This window comes from Palaemon carinicauda, chromosome 21 (genome assembly GCF_036898095.1).
Source record: "Palaemon carinicauda isolate YSFRI2023 chromosome 21, ASM3689809v2, whole genome shotgun sequence".
In the NCBI taxonomy this organism is placed as follows: Eukaryota; Metazoa; Arthropoda; class Malacostraca; order Decapoda; family Palaemonidae; genus Palaemon; species Palaemon carinicauda.
In genome coordinates, this window is record NC_090745.1 from 59,215,965 (window position 1) to 59,241,025 (window position 25,061).

Here is a 25,061-nt window from a genome sequence, read left to right on the forward strand (position 1 = left end):
GTGTGATACCCGGACCAGCTCTTAGTGGACGGGTTTGGCATGTCCCGGTGTCGATGAGGCGTTTCCCGGCGATGTTGACGAGTAGGCCATAGTGAGCCAGGAAGTCTACGCCTAGGAGGGGGTGTCTGAAGTCAGCGATGGCGAAGGGCCAAGAGTAAAATCGGCCCATGATTGAGATTTTAAGCACCCTAGTCCCATACCACCATATGGGAGATCTGTTGGCGGTGATGAGCGAGGGAGCATCAATGCTAGGCGCCCAGTTTAAGTCAGCCGGTGAGGGAGGAAATGTTGATTGCATACAGCCAGTATCAACCATAAGCCTATGGTTGGATACGGCGTCGAGGATGTGGAATCCGATCTTGTCGTGATCTGCTACTGCGGCTATGGTTGATGTCAGCGGTGGCTGGCGTCAAAATTTCTTCAGGAACTTGCAGGGGGGCCTGCACTTCATTTTGTTGCTCCCAAACTGCTGGTGGTAGAAACACCAAGCCGGGTTCGATCTTTTGGAGAGGATTTCGTCGTCGTCAGCAGAGGGCACTGCTGAGGAGTCGAGGGATGAGCAGCTGAATGGGGATGATGCACCAAGGCTGGAGGCCTTAGAGGCTTTGTAAAACTAATATGCCCTTGACTGGAGGTCGTCCACTGACAGGGTGTCGGTATTGGAGAGCTGGGCTCTCATGTCCTGCGGAAGTCGTCGAAGGAATATTTCGCGAGATAGGTTTATCTCTCATTGTCATCTATTGGCCTTGGTCTCGGGCAGCATGAAAAGTCCAACCAGTTCATCCCATGCTTCTACGGGATAGGTGTTGCCCATGGGTCTATTGCTGAGATCAAGGACCTTCTGTACCCTTGCCAAGATGGAAAGTGAGTATATGTTAATTAGTTTGCTTCGCAGGTCGTCGTAGGAAAGCTAACCGGAGTGAGCGTCGTGCCATGGGGAGATCTTGTCAAATAACTCCTCAGGGATTGAGGTCAGGACGATGTCAGCTTTGGCACAGGGGTCGTTTAGCTTGGCCACCCTGAAGAGTACGTCCGCCCTCAGGAACCAGGAGGCGGTGTTGTCCTGTGAGAACGGTGGCAGCTTGACTTTGGGCGCAGCTAAGTGGTTGCTGGGCACGATGGGCTGGGTGGTTTCGTCATGGTCAGTTGATGCATTGGGCCAAGGGCGTGAGCTGGTTATGTCAGATATACTCATCGTTGTTTCCTTCTCGAAAATGAAGTGTGTGATAAAGCCAAAAGACGTCGTTAAACGTTAATGGCAAAAGGAGATATACGAAGGTAACACAGCCATAATTAGTCCATTAATGGCAAGCCAAAACTGCGATGTGCTATCAACATCTCCGGGGTCACCAGTTGTGAGGACAACAAGACGAGTGGAAAGAGACTGACAATTTATTGAACTTGCAACAGTCACTATATTACAGAGTGCAAACGGAAAAGTAGCCTGGGAGGGAAACATTTCCAACTGCCAAAATCATTGTGTTTTTATTCAAAACAAATTAACAAATACTAAGGCGGTAGCCTAAGGAAATATAATTATACATTAAAATAAATCTCTCAAAGAGTGCAACATCATGATACAAAAATCCACTGCGTGGAACAAATAATAAAGTTACAATTATCAGAAAAGAGTCTTAGGGGAGGAAACACTGGCTCCCGTGTCAATCAGCGCTCGGATGGATTTATCTTGCGGGTCGATCCTAACTGCTAACATTCCCAGATGGCCATTACGAGATATGGGGCATGGGCCAATGACCTCAGCTGCACTGCTGCTGCTCCCTGGTCCTCTCCCTAGTGCTGCGGGGGTGAGGCCGGGAGTACCAATGGAGGTCCTAGTGTCTGCTCTGTCACGTCTGTCGTCACAGCTTCCTTGGCTACTTCTTGTGATATCATGTGGGAGGGGGGGAAGATCAAACTCCCTTTACGAGATATGGCATGGGCCAATGACCTCAGCTGCAATGCCGCTGCCCTTTGGTCCTCTCCCTAGTGCTGCTGGGGTGAAGTCGGGGGTACTGATGGAGGTCCCAGTGCCTGCTCTGTCACGTCTGTCGTTACTGCTTCCTCGGCAACTGCTTGTGATGTCATGCGGGGGGACATCGAACTCCTTCGTCTCCCCCTTCCTCTGTTTCCTTTTCCTCGGACGTTGAGCAGGGGGAGGTGTGCGTGTGCCGCAGCCCGCCCGCCCTGGGCGTATTTTGCTGGGCACTCTCCAGATAGATGACCGTAGGCCTGACAAGTGTAACAGCGGGGTGATCTTTGGGTGGGGCACTCCACTCGTCGGTGCCCCTCTCCCCCACAGTGCCAACATCTGAAGACTCTGCTAATCTGCTGACTGCATTCCCTCTTACCCCTCTTTGTGGGTCGACTGCCTCTCATGGCTGCCAACTTCTCAGAATTCCCAGTCCTTTTTTCTTCTGGCAAACTGCCTAAAATGTTTTGTATCGCACTCACAACGTCTGCTAACAAGCAATTGTCATCAAACAAATAACCACATAAATACGGGTTTACCAATCTGCGAATATGTTTACGGACAATTGCCTTTTTATTACCTTCTGGGAGATTGGCATTCCGGGTAGCAAACGAATTGCAATCCCGAAAAATGCGAGTTGCAAAACTAAGAACGGATTCACCTTCCCGTATTTTGGGTTTGTAATTTTCTTTTAGGTCTCCCTGTCTCGCATCAGGCAAGGCAAAACTGAAGGGGAGCCGTCATCAAGGTTACCCTTCCTCCCCTACTACCACGAGGCTCCTAGATGGCGCTCATTCCTTGTAGCATTGAGCATGGTGCTACAGATATAGTAGTTTCGGGAAGGATTTTTACCTAAGCTTTTTCTTAGAAAAGGAGGGTGGGTCCATCAGGACGACATGGCCATCTCATCCAAAAATAGATTTTTTGCTTCACTTCACAATCCTTTTTTTGGGCTCAAGCCATGTCGTCCTGATGGAAGTTTACCAGAGAATTACTTGAAAGTACTGTATCTGTGGATTTGTATAAGTGCCTCAACCTTGGGACAGTTTTTTATATGGTCATCCAGACCATTGAGAAATATGACAATACCGTTATACGTCATTACCACTAATCATGGAACAATGTTAGGGCTTCCTGCCCCCTGCAGAGAGGTGTCTTGCTAGACAGTAAAAAATGCTCAAGGTTTGTATACGTGTAGGAACAAATATAAGTATCAACTAGATCTTTTTGTTTCTATGTATCAGTACAATAAGAATAAGTTTTACTTAGGAAAATAAGTAAAAGAACTCTGGCTACGTTTTATTTTGCTACTGGGGGGGGGGGGGCGAAATAAGATGCAATTACACTCTTTTATTCATTTATTTAGGCTAAATGAGTAAATGGAATAACGTGTGATAAGCATAAAAGAGAATTATACATTCAACATATACACTCAATATTTTTCTACCTGAAAGGGAAGAAAAGGGTTAATGCCACTCATAATAATTGAAAAATTTTCCAATACAATTTTTCTGTAAATGTTGGATACCATCAACACTGTGTACAATGTACACATGGCACAAGTGTCATTTGTATAATTCTGCACCTGAAAATTTTAACAGTTTTAGTGTCACCAGGGTGACACTCACATAAAAGGATATTGCACTGGAAGGTGTCAACACCTTTTCACCCGAATTGAGAGTTCCAATCAATTCTATGTTCATCGCAGCACTAGACGACAGGTTTTACTACACTACCTGCTGCCACCACATAACGTTTGAATTCGTGCACTTGCTTCGCATAATGTTTGTAAAACACTCTGGATGACTTCCAGCCAGTGTATGAGCGAAGACGCTCAAAGTCCATATACTGAAAAAAGTTCAGTGAGGAAGCAATTTTTTTTGGATCATGACCTGCAGGTGTACTGTCAGGATCCGCTCTGTGAATGAAGTAGGTGAGCTTTGCCCTCAGTTGTTTTAGGGATAAGTTTGATCCTGAGGTTTATACTTTGAAGAGCTGTCCTCCCCTGAAGTCTGAAGTTCTACGAAGATAGACCTTTAGACATTCTACTGGACACAGCAAGACATCTTCCTTCAGAGGGCAGATTCTCCAGGGACCCCATCTTTTGGTGGGTAGCTCGTTCTTGGCGAGAAAGGTAGGATCAGGAAAGAGATTCAGTTCTCCCGCTTCTGTGAACTTAATATGGCCCTCGTCCCTTGATAGGGCTACCATTTCACTAACTCTAGCCCCTGAGGCTATAGCGAACAGAAAAATCACTTTTTGGGTTAGATCCTTAAGAGAACAATCTTCATTGTTCACTGTTGAAGCATAGTGTAAGACTTTGTCCAGAGACCATGAAATGGGCTTCGGAGGGGCTGCAGGCCTAAGTCTAGCGCATGCCTTCTGGATCTTGTTAAAGATTTCGTTCGCCAGGTCCACCTGGAAGGCGTATATAAGAGGTCTAGTCAAGGCTGACTTGCACGTAGTTATCGTGTTGGCAGCCAAGCCTTGTTCATGAAGGTGGATGAAGAAGGACAGGCAGAAGTCTATTGAGTTTTCTTTCGGCCTTTTTGCTTTAACGAAAGCAACCCACTTTTTCCAAGATGATTCATATTGTCTTCTGGTTGACTTGGACTAGTATTCTTCTAAGAAATCTATACTGCCTTTTGAGATCCCAAATCTTTTCTTTATTGCTAAGGCAAGAAAATCATGAGATGAAGGTTTTGGGTTCTCTGTGATGAAGCGAAGACAGTCGACTTCTGAACCAGTTGAGATAGAGCTGGGTTTGGTAGAGGGACCAGTCTCAGCTTCAGTTCCATCACCAGAGGGAACCAGTTGCTCTTGGGCAACTTGGGGGCCACTAGAGCTGCAGTTCCTTTGAAGAATCTCAGCTTGTTGAGGACCTTCAGCAGGAGATTGGTTGGAGGGAACAGGTAAATCCGGTCCACTTGTTCCAATCGAGGGATATGGCGTCCGTTGCCTCCGCTAGAGGGTCTTCGTATGGGGATACATATCGAGGTAGTTTCTTGTTGTCGCTCATCGCGAAGAGGTCGATCTGCAGTTCCGGAACTTGTTCCAAGATGAAGGAGAATGAATCTGCGTCTAGGGACCATTCTGACTCTATCGGCTTTAGCCTGGATAGAGTGTCCGCTGTCACATTGTGGAACCCTTGTAGGTGAACTGCTGATAAGTGCCATCTCTTCTATTTCGCTAAATGAAAGATGGCTAACATCACATGGTTGATGTGGGGCGATCTCGAGCCTTGTCAGTTTAGACATCTCACCATCACTTCTCTGTCCAAGACCAGCCTGATGTGGGCTGATCTGCGAGGGGATAGTTTCTTCAGCGTCAAGGGGACTGCCATGGCCTCCAGAATATTGATGTGAAAGATCTTGAACAGGGATGACCAAGTCCCTTGGGCTTTCCTTTGATGGGAGTGACCTCCCCATCCTTCTGTCGAAGCATCCGTGTGGATGGTCACCGATGGGGGAGGTGGTTGCAAGGGCACGATCCTCATTAGGCTCTTGACCTTCGACCACAGCTTGAGAAGTGATCGTAGTAAGGTTGGTACCGGTCTTTGTAGATCTCTTCGAGCGTTTGATGCGTATCTTCTCCAGACTCCTGACGCATCTTTCAGCTGTGCTCTTAGCACTGGGTCTGTTACTGCTGCAAACTGGAGAGAGCCCAGTACTCTATCCTGTTGGCGTCTTGAGATCCTGTCGGATTTCAGTAGTCTCTTGACAGACCCCGCTATCTCTCTCCTCTCCCTTGGAGGAATGGAGAGGCGGTGTGACTTCAAATTCCAATGGATTCCCAGACATTGAAACTCTTGAGCTGGAGAGAGTCGAGACTCCTTGAAGTTGATCTTGAATCCAAGATGTTCCAGGAACTGGATCACTTTCTTGGATGCTTGCAGACAAGCAGTCTTGGATACTGCCCACACCAGCCAGTCGTCCAGGTACACTGCTACCTGAACACCTTCTAGGCGTAGTTGTTGTACGACTGCGTGTGCAAGTTTCGTGAAGATCCTTGGGACTAAGTTTAGTCTGAAGGGCATGGTTCTGAAGACATACTTTTTCTTCTGTAACTTGAATCCTAGGTAGGAGGAAAGGGGGCAGCTGCCTGGGAGGTGCCAATAAGCATCTGCCAGATCTATTGAGACTGTGTACGCCCCTTTGGGTAACAAGGTCCTTATGTGTTGAAGGGTTAACATCCTGAACTTGCTGTTGTCGATGAACTTGTTGAGTGGCGACAAGTCCAGAATGACTCTGAGTTTGTCCGAGTCCTTCTTGGTAACACAAAACAGCCTTCCCTGGAATTTGATGGACTTTGCTTTCCTTATAACTTTTTTGCTCAAGAGTTCTAAGGTATATTCTTCCAATAAGGGGGTGGAGTGTTGGAAGAATTGAGGAAATGACGGTGGAGACTTGTTCTATTTCCATCCTAGTCCATTCTTGAGTAGGCTGTGGGCCCAGGGATCGAAAGTCCAACGATCTCAAAAGTGTTGGAGCCTCCCTCCTACCTGAAGCATCTCATTGCTTAGGTTGTCCGGAGGGTTTGCCACCCTGACTGCATCCTCCCCTGCCTCGGGAGGGTGTCTTGAGGAGCCCCATCAGGAGCCTCTTCCTTTCAGATGAAAGGTAGTGGTTTGCCTCTCAAACCCTGTATTTAACACTGGAGAAGGTGTCGGCATTATACTATCACTTCAGGTGCGGCCTAGGGAAGCTAAGCTTCCTATGCCGACAACTGTAAGCCGGCAGGGGAGTGACTACTCACCCGGCAGTTAAGCCGTCGGCATAAAGACTGAATACTCTGAGTTACTGCTGAAAACCCAAGCTAGGATATTCACCGGCAAGAGTGGGAGACAGAAAACACTAGCCTAGTCAACCCGGAGTGTACTACTCTATGGCAAGACCAAGATAGGGTTGTTGCCTATGACGGCACTCAGAGGGAAGGAGGGATTACCCTTAAATCTCCGCAGGAGACGAGTATCGAATTATATAAATAATTTTAGGAGATATACTATCTCCTGTTGAATTGATAAAACGACACAAGGGTAAACAGGGATAATTTATGAAAGTATACTAAAACGCATTGGCTAGGTAGCCTAGCGCAGGGCGAGATCTCGGCTACCTATATCACCGAGACTCTAACGTATACGATCGACACACGTAGGAAGAGGAAAATTGTATGCATGATCATATCTTCACTAGTATGATTTTGCCTAAATAGCTATAATTCATTAAAGCTAAATACCGGGAATGTCGTTCTGCTGACTAAATAAAGCATGCATGACAGCGCCCAAAATGGAGCTTCCGGTGACCGGCCATGCACCATAAAACACATTAAATTATACTAATTTCACTGTGAAGCCGGAGCTAAAAATTATACACTGTAAAGATTAAATACTCAACTTTTCAGAGGCAGAAGATGCTGGAGAATGGATGATAAATCCTCTAAAGAAACGATCAAGAACGCTAGATGAACAGGGAGAACACCTTGCGAAATTGCCACCAAAAAAGGAATTGGCGCCATCTAGGAGCTTCGTGGTAGTAGGGGAGGAAGAGTAACCTTGATAACGGCTCCCCTTCAGTTTCGCCACTCTTCCCCCTAGAAGCGAAAACGCTACTCGGGGTGAAGATTGCCATGTGTCGTATCAAGATATATGTTCCCTGATATTATGCGATATCCTTAAGAAAAATTTTAAGGATACTGGCGCCAGGAGTTAGAATTATGGAGACTTATGGTTAATTCTCTGGGAGCATCACTGTAGCTAAATATCCCTTAGAAAGCTGCCTAAAGGAACCTTCCATCAGGACAACATGGCTTGAGCCCCCCCACCAAGAATATATATATATATATATATATATATATATATATATATATATATATATATATATATATATATATATATATATATATATATATATATATATATATATATATATACATCTATTTTTGGCTGAGATAGCCATGTCGTCCTGATGGAAGGTTCCTATTGGTAGCTTTCTAAGGGATATTTGGCTACAGTGATATTCCCAGAGAATTAACCTTTAGGTCTCCAGAATTCTAACTCCTGGCGCGAATATCCTTAAAATTTCTCTTAAGGATATCGCATAATATCAGGGGACGCATATCTTGATACAGCACATAGCAATCTTACCCCCGAATAGCGTTTTCGTTTCGAGGGGAAAAAGTGGCGAAAACAGAAGGGGAGCCATTATCAAGGTTACCCTTCCTCCTGTACTATTATGAGTATCCAGATGGCGCTGTATCCAAGATGGCGCTTATTCCTTATAGCATTGATTATTGTGCTACATATATAGTATTATTGGGAGGGATCCTGCCAAGGCCTTTTCTATAGAAAAGGAGAGCGGGTCCATCAGGACGACATGGCTATCTCACCCAAAAATAGATTTGTTCCGTAACCAAAATACAAACCACGGTATTTACATTGGGTTTACTTTCGGCGTAGCTGAAATTGACGAGCCATTAGATTTTAACGAGGGTTTACTATCCCGCGCTAGTTAGCAGGGGTAGGGGGAGGGGTAGCTTGCTACCTCTCCCCCACCCCTCACACACCGGTGAAATGTCTCACTTCACTTTTGGCTCAGACGATGGACAGACGTGCCTGTCTTCGTCCTCGCTTGGCAGCCATTATTTGTTTTGTCTTTACTTAATCACTTACTTTTCTTTTACTCAATATATATGTAAACATTTTTTCGTGTTTATGTATATATTTGAGTATAGATATCAGTGAGTTTCCGTTTCAGAGTTCGTGCTTGTGTGTGTAGTGTACGATATCTCCGTGGAGCCCTCGGCAGTTAGGCCACCACGGTGTAATTTCATGGGTCGCGATCGAGTTTGACTACAGTCTTTCTCTCTGTCTCTTTTGGGGTCGTTTACCCTTTACTACGTTTTACCTTTACTATGTCTGAGTAGCTTCCTTCCCGTGTGGGTGGGGTTGCTACGCCGTACGTTTTGTCTCAATTAGTTTATGAATCTAATTGTATTTGTGGATTTTTCAGCTTTTGTAGAACGATTCCTTTCGGGGTTTTCGTTCTTTATTAGTGTTCATTCATTTTTAAATTACATAATTGCATAGTTACATAATTATAATTGTTATAATTCTGTGTTTGTTACAGCTCTCCTTCCGTGAGTGTAAGTGGTTGTGAGGGCACGTGCCTGTTGTGTAATTGTTGTTTGTTCCGTAACTGAATACAAACCACGCTATTTACATAGGGTAATTACTTCGGCGGAGCCGATGACGAGCCATAAAGTTTTTACGAGGGTTTCCTACAGCAGAGATAGATCCTCTGTCTGTAGTTGATGTAGTTGTTTCGGAAACATCCCATGGATCTGTCCAAACACCTATTCCTGTGGCTGAGGTAGCTGAAGGCTCTGTCTCCCCCTCCGAACACACTTCGAGGGAGGAGCTGAGTCCTACGGTCTCTCCTTCCACTGAGACTCCCTCTCGGGGGAGTTCTCTGGTAGAGACGCCTCTTCGGAGGCCCCTTGAGGGTCAGCTTGCTGATCCAATGGCCACTCGTGGGCGTATAAGGCGGAAGGCTCGCCCTCCCCTTCGCCGTAGAGGCCTTCCTTCTCCCTTTAAAGGAGTTAAGAGGCGCCTCTTCGGCTCGTCGTCCCCACAATCCTCTGCGGAGGAGACGACTCGCCGCTCTCCTATCCTGCCAGCTACCACCCTAGACCTCTCCGGGGATCGTTCGCGATCCCCTTTGGAGGATGGTCATCCTTCGGGACAAGGGTCTCCTCAACTATCTACATCGAAGGCTGCTGATGCGCTTGACGCGCCCCCTGAGTCTGCCACTGCGCAGTCTCATGACCCTTCGGGGTCTCAGGGACTTGAGCGCAAAACTGCGCCTCTCGTCTCTAAGCGTAAGGCTCTGCCTGCGGCCGTTGCTGTTGTTCCTGATGTTGCTGATAAAGCGCTTCTGCGCTCACCGTTAGGCGTTCGCGCCTCTGATCCTGTTACGCGCCAGGGTTTCCCTGCACGCCCACGACCATCGACGGCTGTTCCTGACGCAGCGCGCAAGCGCTCAAAGGTGCCCACGCGTCCACCTTTACCAGCGCTGCCGCGCCCCCCAGTTCCTGTTACATCACGCGCGGTCCCAAAGGTTCCTGAGTCGGCGCACAGGCGCCCACAGGTTCCTGCGGACTCGTCGCGCCCTATGGGGGAAAAGCGTGGCGCGCGTTCACCCCTAGTTCCTGTTCCACCGCACGCGGTCCAACAGGTTCCAGAATTGGCGCACAGGCGCCCACAAGTTCCTGCGGACTCGTCGCGCCCTATGGGGGGAAAGCGCGACGCGCGTTCGCCCCCGGTTCCTGTCACTTCGCGCGCGGTCCAAAAGGTTCCAGAGTCAGCGCACAGGCGCCCACAGGTTCCTGCGGACTCGTCGCGCCCTACGGGGGAAAAGCGCGACGCGCGTTAACGTGCGATTCCATCTTCAGCTCTCACGCGCTCTCCAACGCATCCAGTTGTCGCCTTGGAATCATCGCGCTCACCCAAAGAGGTTCGCGCTGTAAAGTAAGTTCGCGATGCTCCAGAGTCGGCGCACAGGCACCCACAGGTTCCTGCGGACTCGTCGCGCCCTACGGGGGAAAAGCGCGACGCGCATTCATGCACGATTCCATCTTCAGCGCTCACTCGCTCTCCAACGCATCCAGTTGTCGCCTTGGAATCATCGCACTCACCCAAAAAGGTTCGCGCTGTAAAGGAGGTTTGCGATGCGCGTTCACACGCAGTACCTGTTCCAGCTCCCGCGCATTCTCCAACGCGATCACGTGTCGCGCCGACTTAGCACGTTGCTCCAGAGATGGCTAAGTCAGCGCACAGGCGCTCACAGCCCCCTCTGGAACCGCGCGAGTCTGCTGCCGACATTATCGCGCGCGACGCTCATCTGTCGCGCCCAGTCCAGCTACGCGCCCTGTGCCTGTGTTCAAGGCAACTGTGGGCGTTCCAGAACTCCATCATGCTGTTCGCAACACGCGACTTCCGAAACAGCCTGTTCCGGAAACACGCTATACGCGCCGACAATCGCCAGCGCGGTTAGCGACCTCGCAGGTGAATAGGGCGGTCCCTCCCGACCGTCGCCCACAGGTCGCTCGTGACCCTGCTACAGTACTATCGCCTTCGCGGCGAGTTCTCCCAGACACTCGCACAGGCGCCCCTGTCATATCACGCCCTTCCGGGTCTCACCAGGTCGCTGCGCGCCCGCGCGTTCAGCCAGTTCCTGATCGGCATACGCCGACGCCTTCACCAACGCACTCACGCGGCCTTATTCCGGCTCGCGCTCTCAGATCTCCAAGGCATGACCGCGCCATTGATCCATCTGCGCGCCATCGCTCCCTTGCGCCCGCCCCTGCTCACGCAGGTGCGCGCGCGCGATTTTCCAGCATTGCCCGCCCATGCGGGTGCGCGCGTGCGCGATTTAGTTCGCGGTCGCGATTTAGTTCGCGGTCGCGATTTAGTTCGCGGTCGCGATTTAGTTCGCGGTCGCGATTTAGTTCGCAGTCGCGATTTAGTTCGCGGTCACGATTTTCCAGCTTCGCGCTACCCTGACACACGCGACCCTGTGGCGGGCCCGGTTCACGAGCCCCAGCGCGACCGCCTGCAGGTGGATTCTTCCTTGTCACGCTCCCCTCTCAGCAAGCACAGGCCAGCGCGCTCGCCAGAAGGAGGGCGCTCCCCGGAAAGGTTTAGGGATTCTTTTTTTTCAGCCCAGAAGGCGAACCCTCGTTTGTTAACTCCTACTAGTGATCCATCGATCCCCTTTCCTTCAGAGGGAGTGTCTGACAGCGCCGCTCTCAGTCAACAGCCGGTGGTTTGATACCCTCCTTAGAGCTCTTGTGCAGGTGATTAAGCCAGCCACCTCTGACTTGGGTCGCGTACCAGCGGCAGTTTCCTCCCCCCCGAAGAGGAAGAGAGGAGTCTCTCCCGTGGACCCCCCTCCGAGACCTAGGCTGTCCCCTCGCAGATCCTAAGGCAAGGTTCCTACTCCACCTCAGACCTTCTCGCCCTCCCCTGCGGAGGAGGAATACCCTTCCTCAGGGGAATCGGTCGAACAGGAGGACTTCCCCATCGCACCAATGGAGGAAGTTCATCCCCCTCCCGAGAGGTCTCCTCGTCTTGAGGTGGAGAAGGACCTACCCCCTTTGCTTTTGGAGTCCTGTATTCCGCCCAGGAGGGAATCTAAGGACTCTAAGACGATTCCTAAATCGTTGGCCAGGATCAGACAGGAGCAGCCTAGGGCGGTCGAGGATGCCCACGTGTCCCCCCAGGAAGAGCCCTTGGGGACAGGAGACTTCGCTGCAAGTCCATTGGGAGGCGAGCGCCAGGAGTCGGAACATGCATTCTGGCAAGTCCTGACCCTCATGAGAAGTCTAAACGGGATCCCAGATCCTGAGGTCCCTCCTCGTGAAGGGAAGGACACAGTCCTGGATCGTATCTATGGCACTCAAAAGCCCTCTAGGGTCAGTGCAGCTTTGCCCTGGTCTCAGGGGATGAAGAGTACCAGAGAGAAGATCGAGGGACAACTCGCAGAGCTTGCCGCCTCCAACAGGTCGAGTGCCGGGAATAAGCTCCTCCCTCCTCCTTGAGTCCATCAGAGGAGGTATTTTGAGATCCTTGAGGAGTCTTCTCTGAGTCTTCCCCTACACCACTCCGTGGAAGCTCTCACAGAGGGAGTCTCTCTTGAGAGACTCTCCAACCGGCACGTGTCCTTCTCGGCCACTGAGATCCAGAGTCAGGAGAAGGTCATTAAGTGCGCCATGCAGGCCGCTTCATGGCTAGACATCTGGCTGGGGTCTCTGGGCATTCTGGTGCGATCCGAGGATCTCTCCAAGGAAAGCACCAGGAAAGCGCCTGAGACCTTCCTCCTCTCGGGCACTCGGACCATCGAGTTCCTGTCCCACCAGGTCGCGAGCTTGTGGGCCAACACGATTCTCAAGCGTCGGGACGCGGTGGCTGAGAGGTTTCACCAGAAGGCCCCCAGCGCCGAGACTAGTAGGCTCAGACACTCTTCTGTCCTCAGCAAGAGTCTGTTCGAGCCTAAGGACATGGAGCTCACTGCCGAGAGGTGGAGGAAGTCCAATCAGGATTCCCTCATCCATAGGGCCCTGACATCAAGACCCTTCAAGCCTCCGGCAGTACAGCAGCCCCGCCCTGCCAGGGCCACGAAGAAGACAACTGTAACAGCGAAGCCCAAGGTGTCTAAGCCCTTTCCTGCCAAGGGCAGAAGGGGCAAGAAGTCCTCCAGGGGAAGCAAGAACCCTAGAGGTACCGGCCGAGGCCGGAAACGCTAGGGGTAGCAATCCCCCTGCATGTCCACCAGTGGGGGGATGCCTTCAGAGTTGCGCAGCAAGGTGGCAGCAACTCGGGGCGGATACCTGGACGATCTCTGTGATTTCTCAAGGGTATCGCGTCCCGTTCACGGCATCTCTACCTCCCCTGACAGCGGATCCAGTGTCGCTGAGCTTTCTTGCCATGGGGTTTGGAGGCGCCGTGGGCGCCGTTGTTCGTTAGGCATGTGTTATTTAGTTAGAAGAACGACTTCCAGTTTTTGAATAGCTTTATTTAATTATTGTAATTATTTAGCTATTTAGGCATTTATTCTTGTGAAGATTTGATTATGTGCATAATTATTTCCTTTTTCCTCTGTCGATCGTATAGTTAGAGTTTCGGTGATTTAGGTAACGGAGATCTCGTCTAGCCTAGGTAACCTAACCTAGATGTTGTTTTTCTATACGTTCGACATTCCCCGGTTACCCTCGTGTATTGTTTTCATTCATTGGAGACTGATACCTCCTAGAATGTTATGAAACATTATACATCTCTTCGGAGATTTAAGGGTAATCTCTTTCCTTCTGAGTGTAGCCTCAGGCTACAACCCTATTAGCCGTGCCTTGAATTTTATTCAGACATGGCTAACCTGGGGTTTGTTTCTGCTTATTCCCTTAACCATTGGTTGTGGATATACCAGCAGGTTTTGGGATTTAGTCAGAATCTCAGAGGATTTAGTCTTATGTCGTCGACCTGCCGGCAGGGTGAATGGGTTGTGGGATACCATCATTCCCCTGCCGGCAAGGTGGCCGGCAATGGAGGTTAGCCCTCCATAGCCGCTTAGAGTTATGGTAGTATACCATCTTCTCCTTGCGACTAAAAGACTAGTCCTGTGCCACAGTACCCTGTGCTAAAGAGTGATATTCTTTTAGCCTAGGATAATGTGGCACTGGAACTCTGTTTATCCTTTGTTGAGAGGAGGCGGTAGTGCCGCCATCCCCTTAACTGTGTCGGCAGTCTCTGGGTTGGAGAACTGAGTCTCTCCTGTCACCTGAGATTCTGCAGATTCTGAAACAGAGTTTCTTTTATAGGTGGTAGGTCTGACAATTTTGTCAGTTCCTTTCACACTCGTTACAGGACCCTGTTCCCCACCCCTCTATCCTCTTTTGATGGTTGATCCATTGCCTTTCTTTAAGCTAACATCTTGCAACCTTACCATTGCCGGTAGGTTGCTGGAGCCAGCCAGACTCCCTCTCTAGTCATGGCTGACGGCAGGGCATACTGCCGCCACGGCCAGCAGCCAAGAAGACTGCCGACAGTTTGAGACTGTCGGCAGCTGCCGGCCCAATCGCCAACTGCCGGCCTGGTCGGCAGTTGCGACCATGATGGCCGTGAGTGGGTGGTCCCTTCTGTCCCCAAGGTTCTTCAGTTCTCCCTTGGACTGCTGCTATAGGTTCTGTGGCCGGGGTACTGCTGGCCGGGCCGGCAAAGATAGTGCTGACTCAGTTGGCAGCACGCCGACTGTACTGGTACTGTCGGCGGGTACCTTGCCGGCAATAGTACTGTAGCTACATAGAAGCCTGAATGTTACATTCTCCCCTTCTATTAGAACCTTCTTTCTGGAGAAAGGCAGTCAAATTAGACTTTTACATCCTTAATTACTGTATACATTTACAGTAAGGAATAGCCTTTTTTCCATACTATCTCTCTCTCTCTCTCTGCCGGCAAGACCTAGCTAGACCGGCAACATGCCGGCTGAACTACTGTATAGGTTATACAGATAGCCAGTATATCTCAGTATAGAATATACTGCAGATAGAAAACTACTATATATCTTATACTAGTAGTAATTTCCAATATATTTTGGATATCCAACTCGGGCATTTGCTTAGCCTAATCCTATATTGAATGAATATGATTTCTTCAATATCCTGATTAAAAATCAGTTTTATGATTACCCTACAATATTAAATACTTCAAGGCAAGAGTAATACACTCCTAACCCTTAAAGGGTAGAGCCTTTATCCTTGAGTCTCCCTGATCAGGAAACTCTATATTTTAATATAGTAGGAAGACTACAGCAAATGGGCTGAGTGGGATATACAAATATATGTCTTTATTTTTTCCTAGTCCAGCTGGCTACATGCTAGATGGACCGTACTGTCATATGCTGCTATGAAGGCAGCATAATGACTAGACTACAATACATAAGGTACAGTAGCCAGTAAATTGCAATATAGACTTACTGCAATTAGAAAACTACAGTACCATTATACGGTAGTAATTTCTAACATACCTTGGGTATCCTTGTACGAGCATTCTGCTGATGCCGCTCATATATTGAATGAATATTTTCTTCAATAGTCTGATCTAGAATCAGTCATCCTGACCCCACAGTATTAACATTATTTTGGGACAGTGATTTGATACTTCTCTACCCCTAGGGGTAAGAGTCCTTCTACTTGGAGTTACTCAATAGAGGTAACAACATTTGCTCACAGGGGTACACAAGTATGTATCTCCTACTATCCCTTTATAGCTTACTATCCTAAGCTATTCTGTTGTAGATGAAATTTACATGTTGATTATCAAAGAAATAATCCCTTGTATACTCATTTGGTTTTCCTTTCTTTACAGGAGGAACACCAGATATCTTGTGCTGCAGTCCTCTGCAAGGCTAAGAGTAAGTACTTTTACGGTCATAATACTTGCAGGTTGCATGCCCCCTGCAATATTATTTCCGGATCCCTACATTATTGGAACCCACAGGTTTGCAATATATGTCGGACATTAATGTCTGAAGGTTTTGAAAATCCCAAGTCTACGGAGACTAGGGATACAGCTCAATATAAATTACGCAACTGGGTGAGAGGCTTCCAAAAGATCTCTCCGGGACCTTTCCTACCTAATGATAGGATGCGTAAGCTACTATTTCCAAAGGCAAGTGAGGAAATAGTAGTGCCTCAGGAGCCAACTACATCCCCTGATGGCCAGAAAACCTTTGGGATTGAGGGCAAGAAGTGCCCCAAGGTAGAAGAGATAAATGTTGTGTCGGAATTTCCTACGCCTATGCTGGCTATAGAGCCATCGATGTCAACATCTTCATCTTCTACCCCTCTATTGGATAATGTGGTACAATTATGTATCCAACTGAAGAATCAGATAGAGAGCTTTCGTAAACAAAACGGAAAGCAGGAAGTAAAACCCAAGATAGAGCCTCGTAAAGCTTCTCTTGTCGCTTCCCACGGGTCAGTCAAACGACCCATGAATCAAGACCTTCCAACATGCTCTATAACCAATCCCTGGAGGTTTGCGGAGCAGATGTCGATTTTAAATGGCAATCTCTACATCTCATAGAAAATAGGTGTGGTTCCTTTGGACAAAATTCAATTTTGGCCAAGCTTTGATGCTTTCCCTAGTTGTTGGGTCCGTCTGAAGTACGAACCAAAGTCAGAAAAAGGACCGAAACCAAAGGAGGTCATGATTCTTGACCATGATAAGGCACAGACTATCCTCTCAGGCAGTCTGAAAAGGGCGGGTTATTCAGAAACGAAGGTATTCTCACTGAATAACAGACACCCTTCCTTTCTTGCTCCTACTTCACTCTCATTCCCCTTTATGGGGAAGGCATTTACTTCTGTTGTCAAAGCTGTAGAGGCGGGTGAGCCATGTCCCACACTCGATAAGTGCAAGCCTTTGTCACCAGCTTTTCCCGGATAGGGAAAGGATTGGAAGGAAGTCCATTTGACATTTTCAGTAGGAAAATTAGACAAGGATGTCGCAAGTCGACAATTCAATGTATATCTCCCTAAATTGTCCGATTTGCTCTTGTTTAATGAACACGAGTCAAAGGAGAGACTTGCGACATCCCTTTCTCTACAAAACTACATAGAGTTGCGTTCAACCTACGAAAACACCCCAGACATGCTCATAGTCATAGTCAAAATGCATATGGCTACCTTGCTAAAGGACCTTTACGCCTTTGTGAAGGCTAGGAGAGCATGTAGAGAGTTTGAGTTCGCTGCTGCAACAGTGAAACACGAAACATGGAAGCTAATATCTTCCAACATCTGGGGTAAAGACCTCTTCCCACAAGAGATCATTAAGGAAGTAATAAAGAATGCCACCATGGAGAACATAAGTCTTCTCCAAAAATGGGGCATTCCCTCAAAGAGAAGATCTTCTGTGGTTGTGGGCCCCCAACCTAAAAAGAAGATCGAAAATACTGGAAATATCTGGGCTGCTCAACAACAGCCCATTATTCCAGTGACCACGATGCTACAGGCAGATGGTCAAAAGTCTAAGCCTGCTGACTATTCGAAGCATAAAGACGCATCGGCTAGGAGGAACATTCCCTCATGATCGGAGGACCTTCGATCCTTCGGTCCAGAGCCTATTCAAGATGAGCCATTGATGGGAAACAGAAATGTCCCTACTATCATCCCCTTACCTTTTCCTACAGTTCAAAACCCTCCTGGAGGAGTATACCTGAGAGCTATAGAGCATACAGGTAGTACGAAAGCTATGGCTCATCGAGTTCCAGGGAAGGCTATTTTGTGTTCACGAGAAGGACTTAAGAAATCTCTGAGTCATTCTGAACCTGTCGCCACTCAACAAGTTCATAATAAACTACAAGTTCTGAATGTTAATCCTTCTGAACATATGGACCTGGTTCCAATTAAGGGTGTTCATAGTCTTGTCAGGCCTGAAAGGTGTCCTCTGGAACCTTCCAGTCAACCACCCCCCTTCCTCCTATCTAGGATTCATGTCACGAAGAGTAACATTCATCCTAGAATAGATACATATCAGACTCACAGTCCTAAGTATCTTCATAGAGATGTCCCGGTTCCTGGGACATCATAGATGCAAGATATGCTTCTAGAAGTCTCGACTTTCTCCAGCTCTAGGGTTTCAATGGCTAAAAAACCATCGAACCCCTCAGTCACATCAACTCTCTTTTCCCTTGGGAATTTAAAAGGAGATCCCGAGGTCTGTCAAGAGACTCAGCTAATCGATCAGATTCCCAAAATGTCAACAAGGAAAAGCGCTAGACTTTCCCCAGTTGGCAATAGTGACAGATCTAGTGCAAAGAACACATCGGAAGGATGTGTTAAGAGTCTGGAGAAAACATGCATCAAACGCTTGAAGAGTTCAAATAAGACCAAGATTGGTCCCTCTTTATTCGCTTCTTTAACAAAAGTTAAGACACGAAAGTCTCAGGACTCTGCTGGTCCTTTCATGAGCGGTGAAGCCCCCTTCACACAGATCAGACCCCCTATGACTGATCTGGTACACCGAAGCGATAATAAGACGTCACAATCAAACGTCTCGTACAGTCTTGGTGAAGTTACCCAGTTCATTTACAACTGATCCACGATGTGACGGTGGATACTCTATCACGATCCAAGGCGATAGAGTTGGAATGGACGCAGACATATTCCCTCCCAGATGGGAACAAGTCCCAGAACTGCAGCTCGACCTCTTCATCTCAAGCGTCTTCAAGAACATACCTCGCTAAATAGCCCTATATGAGGATCCTCTAATGGGGCTGATAGACTAGATGAGGCCGGTCCTAGCTCCGATCCTAGGTATATTTCCGAAAGTTCAGAAATCAACTGCCTTCGGTTTATCACAGAGAACCCAAACCCTTCATTTCATGAATTTCTTGCTCTTGCGGTTAGAAAAAGGTTTGGGATCTCAGAAGGCAATATAGAATTCTTAGAAGAATACAAGGCTAAGTCTACTAGAAGACAATATGAGTCTTCCTGGAAGAAGATGGTTGCGTTTGTCAAAACAAAAGGACCGAAAGAAATTTCTATGAACTTCTGTCTGTCCTTCTTTGTCCACCTTCATAGTCAAGGTCTGGCGGCCAATACGATAAATACGTGCAAGTCAGCTTTGACTAGGCCTCTCCTATATGCCTTCCAAGTGGATCTGGCGAATGAAATCTTTAATAAGATTCCGAAGGCATGTGCTGGGCTTAGGCCCAGAGTACCACCAAAGCCCATATCTTGGTCTTTGGACAAGGTCTTACATTATGCCTCATCTGTGAACAATGAAGATTGTTCTCTTAAGGACCTAACCCAAAAGGTTATTTTCCTATTTGCTATAGCCTCTGGGGCTAGAGTTAATGAAATAGTGGCCCTATCCAGAGATGAGGGTCACATTCAGTTCACGGAATTAGGAGAACTGAATCTCTTTCTTGATCCACCCTTTCTAGCAAAAAACGAGCTACCCACTAAGAGGTGGGGTCCCTGGAGAATCTGTCCTCTGAAGGAAGATGTCTCTCTATGTCCTGTAGAGTGTCTAAAAGTCTATCTTCGTAGAACTTCAGACTTCAGGGGAGGACAGCTCTTTAAAGGAGAAACTTCGGGATCAAACTTATCTCTAAATCAGCTGAGGGCGAAGCTCACCTACTTTATTCGTAGAGCGGATCCGGACAGTACTCCCGCAGGTCATGATCCGAGAAAGATTGCTTCATCACTGAACTTCTTTCAGTTTATGGACTTTGAGCGTCGTCGTTCATACACTAGATGGAAATCATCCAGTGTGTTTTACGAACACTATGCAAAACAAGTGCATGAATTGAAACACTTGGTAGTGGCGGCAGGCAGTGTATTAAAGCCTGCCCCCTAATTACTGTGATAAACAATTAATGGTTTGGGACCTCACATGTCCTCGCACATGTTCTGGATGAGAATCGTCCAGAGTGCTCTACAAACACTACGCTATGTAAGTCCATGATCTGAAGCAGCTTGTGGTGACGTCAGGTAGAATATTTACCCTGCCGTCTATTCTACGATGAACAGTAATTGACTGGGACTGTCAATTAAGGGGAGAAGAGGTCATTCTTAGGTATGTCTTCTTTTTATTAAGTGTTACCATGGTAACACTAGCTCTGTTCAAAATCCCAGGTGTGGAATTATACAGATAGCACTAGTGCCGGTGTACGAGGTACACAGTGCAGATAGAGGTAACCAGTACAGGAATTATGAAGAGCAATTATTTTATAATTTCTCTTCAATCTAAGAGTGGCATTCATTATTTCTTCCTTCAAGAAAGAAATACGGTCTCTGTACTCGTTTCAGGTATAATCCCATTGTCATACTACATTCGTTTTGCTAACCATCTCTTGTAGTCATTTATTAGGAATAAATGTCTATTAGAATGTAGTGCATCCACCTTCACCAGACAATTGTATATATACATGCCGGAGTTTTTAACTTACTTAGTATGCATCCTTCATATATTTGTATGCATCAAATGATAGACATAAGAGACATTGATGTTAATTTACCAAATATACAACTTGAGACTATTTGTATATTCAGTGTGTACTTAAGTTTGGTCATACTATTTATGTTAACCTTGAAATCCCTTTTCTACTGTCTAGATGACTCTTCCTGTAGGAGGCACGAAGCACTAACATTGTTTATGATTAGTGATGATAACAAATAACGGTAACGTCACTGGTCTCATATGGTCCCCATGACCATAGAAAAGGTTGATATAAGGTTAAGGCACTGATTAAAATCCACAGATACATTAATGCTCTGGTATGCTTCCATCAGCACGACATAGCTTGAGCCCAAAAAACGGATTTTGAGCGAAGCGAAAAATCTATTTTTGGGTGAGATAGCCATGTCGTCCTGATGGACCCACCCATCTCTTCTGAAGAAGAGATCTTCAGTATCCCTCCCGTAGTACTGTATCTGTAACAGCCTATGCTCAATGCTACAAGGAATGGCCACTATCGTGGGAGTGGCGCTCTTGTGCTCTCAATAGTAGTACGGGAACAGGGATGGCCTTTGGAGGACCCCTTTTTATTTTTTCCACACCTCCTCGAAGCGTAAAACACTATCTGGGGTGCAGATTGCTATGAGGCGTGCCAATACATCCTTACGCGATATCCCTTTTTAAAATTTTAAGGGATATTCGCTCCAGGAGTTAGAATTCTGGATACCTTCGGTAAATTCTCTGGGATATATCACTGTAGTCACATATAACCTAGGAAGCTACTAATGAAGGAACTTCCATCAGGACGACATGGCTATCTCACCCAAAAATAGATTTTTCGCTTCGCTCAAAATCCGTTTAATAAACCACTCATTTGGGGCTAATTCCAACTTGATACGAACGTCGATATTATCTGTCAAATATTCATCTACTGAAGCCACATCGAGCATAAGTGGATGAATAAGATGCAATCCTTCTCTTTTACCTTTGGCAACCCATTCCTTTTCCAATTTGTTAAATTTTGTAAAATAACCGTCTGGTAAAACTTTTGAAATTGATGTTCCCTTGTAATCTTGGAAAACATATCCGAGCCGTCCAACTGTTTTGACGGTGTGAGACTTTGCAGTAGTAATAACTTTATGAAAGACCAGTAATTGAAATGGGGATTTGATTCTACAAGCCGTTCACCAATATAAACTTGGCTTGACTTGAAGATTTTCTTTGCCTTAACATTGACAAATACAACATCTACACCATCCCCAAAACCTCAATATCAAAACATCAATATCCCCTAAAGCCGCTCCACACAAGAGTTTTATGGGGGGACTAGCGAATATGATACTAAACTCCTCAGGAGACGGGGAAAGAAAGGCAACCCCCATGGTGGCATACTCTTGAATAAACGCTTGATGTGGGATGTAGCAGCTTTTATATAATTTTCTGATTTGGTCTAATATGAGGGATGCATATTGTGCTGGTATCCTCACGAAAGTGTATCTCCCTTCCTTCTTGGTCGGTCAGGCGAATAGATACTGAATCCAATTCCTTTGTCCCTAAAGGGTAATACTCATATTATATTAACTTTTTTTACTCCGAAAATAGGATCTTTCAACAATATCCGAATAAACAAGGACAAATTCCACCCCCGATGTGGGGGAAGAGGGAAAAGGTGTGAGCAAATTATGAGTGTTGATTAGAAGATTACCTGGATTTGTTTCAAAAATTTGATAAGGTTTGTCTGAATTGAATCTTAATGTAGCTCCTATTCTTTTCCCAAATTTTAATTTGATGGCGTGAATAGGTCCTTTTCAATAAATTGCCTCTTCAGTTTCCTGTCTCTTTGTAAACTTTAATAGCACCCTCTTTCTTTGATAGTCATATTCCTAAAGACGCGCTGTGGGTATATTTTCTTGATAAAATCCGAGTGGGAGGATCTTCCTCAAAGCGTATGTTAAATCTTTGTTAATGCTGGAGACCATATACCAAGCATCAGTGGATAAAATACTTATTCCAGGTTTGTAAATTTCCTCAGTAGCTGAAGTTACGGTGGGTTTCCCACCTTCGGATATTTGCACTTTTGTAATAATTATTTCTATCACTGAATCGTGTTCACCACTAACAAGCCCATAAATTTCATTAGGGTAATGGATATTGACAAGGGCTACTTCATGCTCCAAATTATGATCTAATTTTATACTATTTTGTAGCTTGTTTGTAAAGCTGCCCCCATTATTTTTAGGTAGTATATCCCTACTACCCAGAGATGTCAGTGTTACTATATGACTTTCTCCAGCCATAGCGACCAACTGAAGTAGTTAAGATGAGACGGGGATATTTAAACCAAATTAACGTAAGATTTTTTTATTTTTTTATTAAAGAAGCTTCTATTACATAATTATTCTTATTCATAAAATGAGAAGAACATTTAACTCGAAGATAAAAATACAAAAGGGTGGACCTTACACAGTAATTTTTTTGTTCTTAACATATGAGCAAATTTACATGAATAAAAATGAAAAAATAAGTACATTTAAATACCACCTCTATTACATAATTATTCTCCTTCCCAGAATGAGAAGAACGTTTAACTCGAAGATAAAAATACAAAAGGGTGGACCTTACACAGTATTTTTTTTTCTTTTTTTTTCTTAACCTATGAACAAATTTACATGAATAAAATGAGAAAACAAGTACATTTAAATATCACCACTGTTACCTAATTATTCTCCTTCCTAGAATGAGAAGAATGTTTAACTCGAAGATAAAAAATACAAAAGGATGGATCTTACGCAGAAAATATTTTTTTTAGCATATGAGCAAATTTATTTGGATAAAGTAGATTCTTTTTTAACAAATAAGAAAATAAATAGATTACATTTAAATATCACAACCAGCCAGAAAATCTTCAGATGTAACAAAGGAAAATTTTTCTAAGTTTTCCAATTCGGGAGGTAACAGACATTTTTCGGATGAAAGCAAAATTATCTGTTTACCTTTACCAACCAACCTCTTACCCAAGTTCACCAAATCTGGAAAATAGTGTAACATCCATACACTATCAGCGCGACCAGACCTCCCAATTCCAATGGGGATGGCGTAGATATTTATGCTCTCATTACCCTTCTCCAGAGCGAATTGTTCCAATTCGTGTAGACAACTCTTAAAGTTAAAAACACGCGCCTCAGTTGTATCATTTTGCAAGTTGGTGGCAAAGTGTGTATCCCTTGAAGTAGACACATATGATCGAAGTTTTCCATCTGCATCATTATCATATGAATAGCCGTAATTAAACTGCGTTATCAACGTGGCAACGCATGGCAAACTTGCAGTGGGAAAACTCGGCGGTTTCAGTAAATATGACACTTCCAATGGAATGATGGTCTTCGTGAATGCATTGGTTTAAATTAAAGAGTCTTCTTCGACAGTTCACGATATCACTGTAGGGGTAGGCTTTATATATTTTCGCCGCAGGTCCGAAGGATACGACGCCAATGGAATTGCCCCCCACTACCAAACAGACATTCCCCTTTCTTAGAAGGGGCGCCGTAAAGTTGGTGATGCTTAGTTTTAGTGGTGAGGACTGCATCGTGCGGGGATCGTGTTGTAAACTGATCATGAAACCCAAACTAACTACGACTACAACTAAAGTACTTAAACCCCAACCTTTTTACACGTTTTCCGAGTACGACATGCTAAGACATGTATTTCGCGTAGACCTACCGGTGGGCATTTATTCCTAATAAGGCACCCATCACAGTTTACCTTTTACTTTTTTTCTTTATTTTCCTCGCTTATTCTCCGCCTTTTCCTTTAATTCCATGCATCTGCATCCGAGCTTTTGCATTCTTTATATAAGTATAGGAACTCCCACTGTATCTAGTAGGGTTTTATAAAAAGGCACGTCCTCTTCTGTTTGCTAAATTAATTTCTTAAGCACGTCTACTAAATTTAAACGGTAGATGGGTTTCCTCAAGTTCCCTCTATCATCCCACTCGACATCGTCCCAGCCTTCGAAGAATTTAAGGAAAACGAGGGCGTACGTTATGCTGGTGGTGGGTAATTTTACGTTAATTATATTCTCCAAAGGGGGATTTGAGTAAGCCCGTGGCATGGGGAAGGGGAGAGGATCACGCGCGCCTTTCTCGCCCAGTTCGTTTCGCTTCCTTTTCTTTGGTTCATTTTCCAACTGACACTTGATCGTTTGTATAATTTTGACTAAATTTTGGAGCAAATCTCTATCGCTCCCTCCACCCTGCTGCTTATCCCCCCTTCCATTTTCTTCTACATTTTGTCTAGTGTTTTGAACAATTATTTCTTTGGCATCTTGGTGGTAATTAGAGCCTTCTACCGTCTTTCCCGGTACCAGACAGTATTCTCTCATTTCCCTAATAAACCCCCAATTAGGCTTGCTGCGAGAGGAAGAAGGACTGAAAGTATGGCACCTCCTCTGTGCGATGATAAGATTTTTCTTTTCTCTTTAAGCGGTGTCTTTTTCCGAGCTACCGTCCTTATTTCACTCCTATATTTTTTTACCTTTTCGATTGCTTTACTATCGTGAGTTAGATTTTCCTTCAAAAC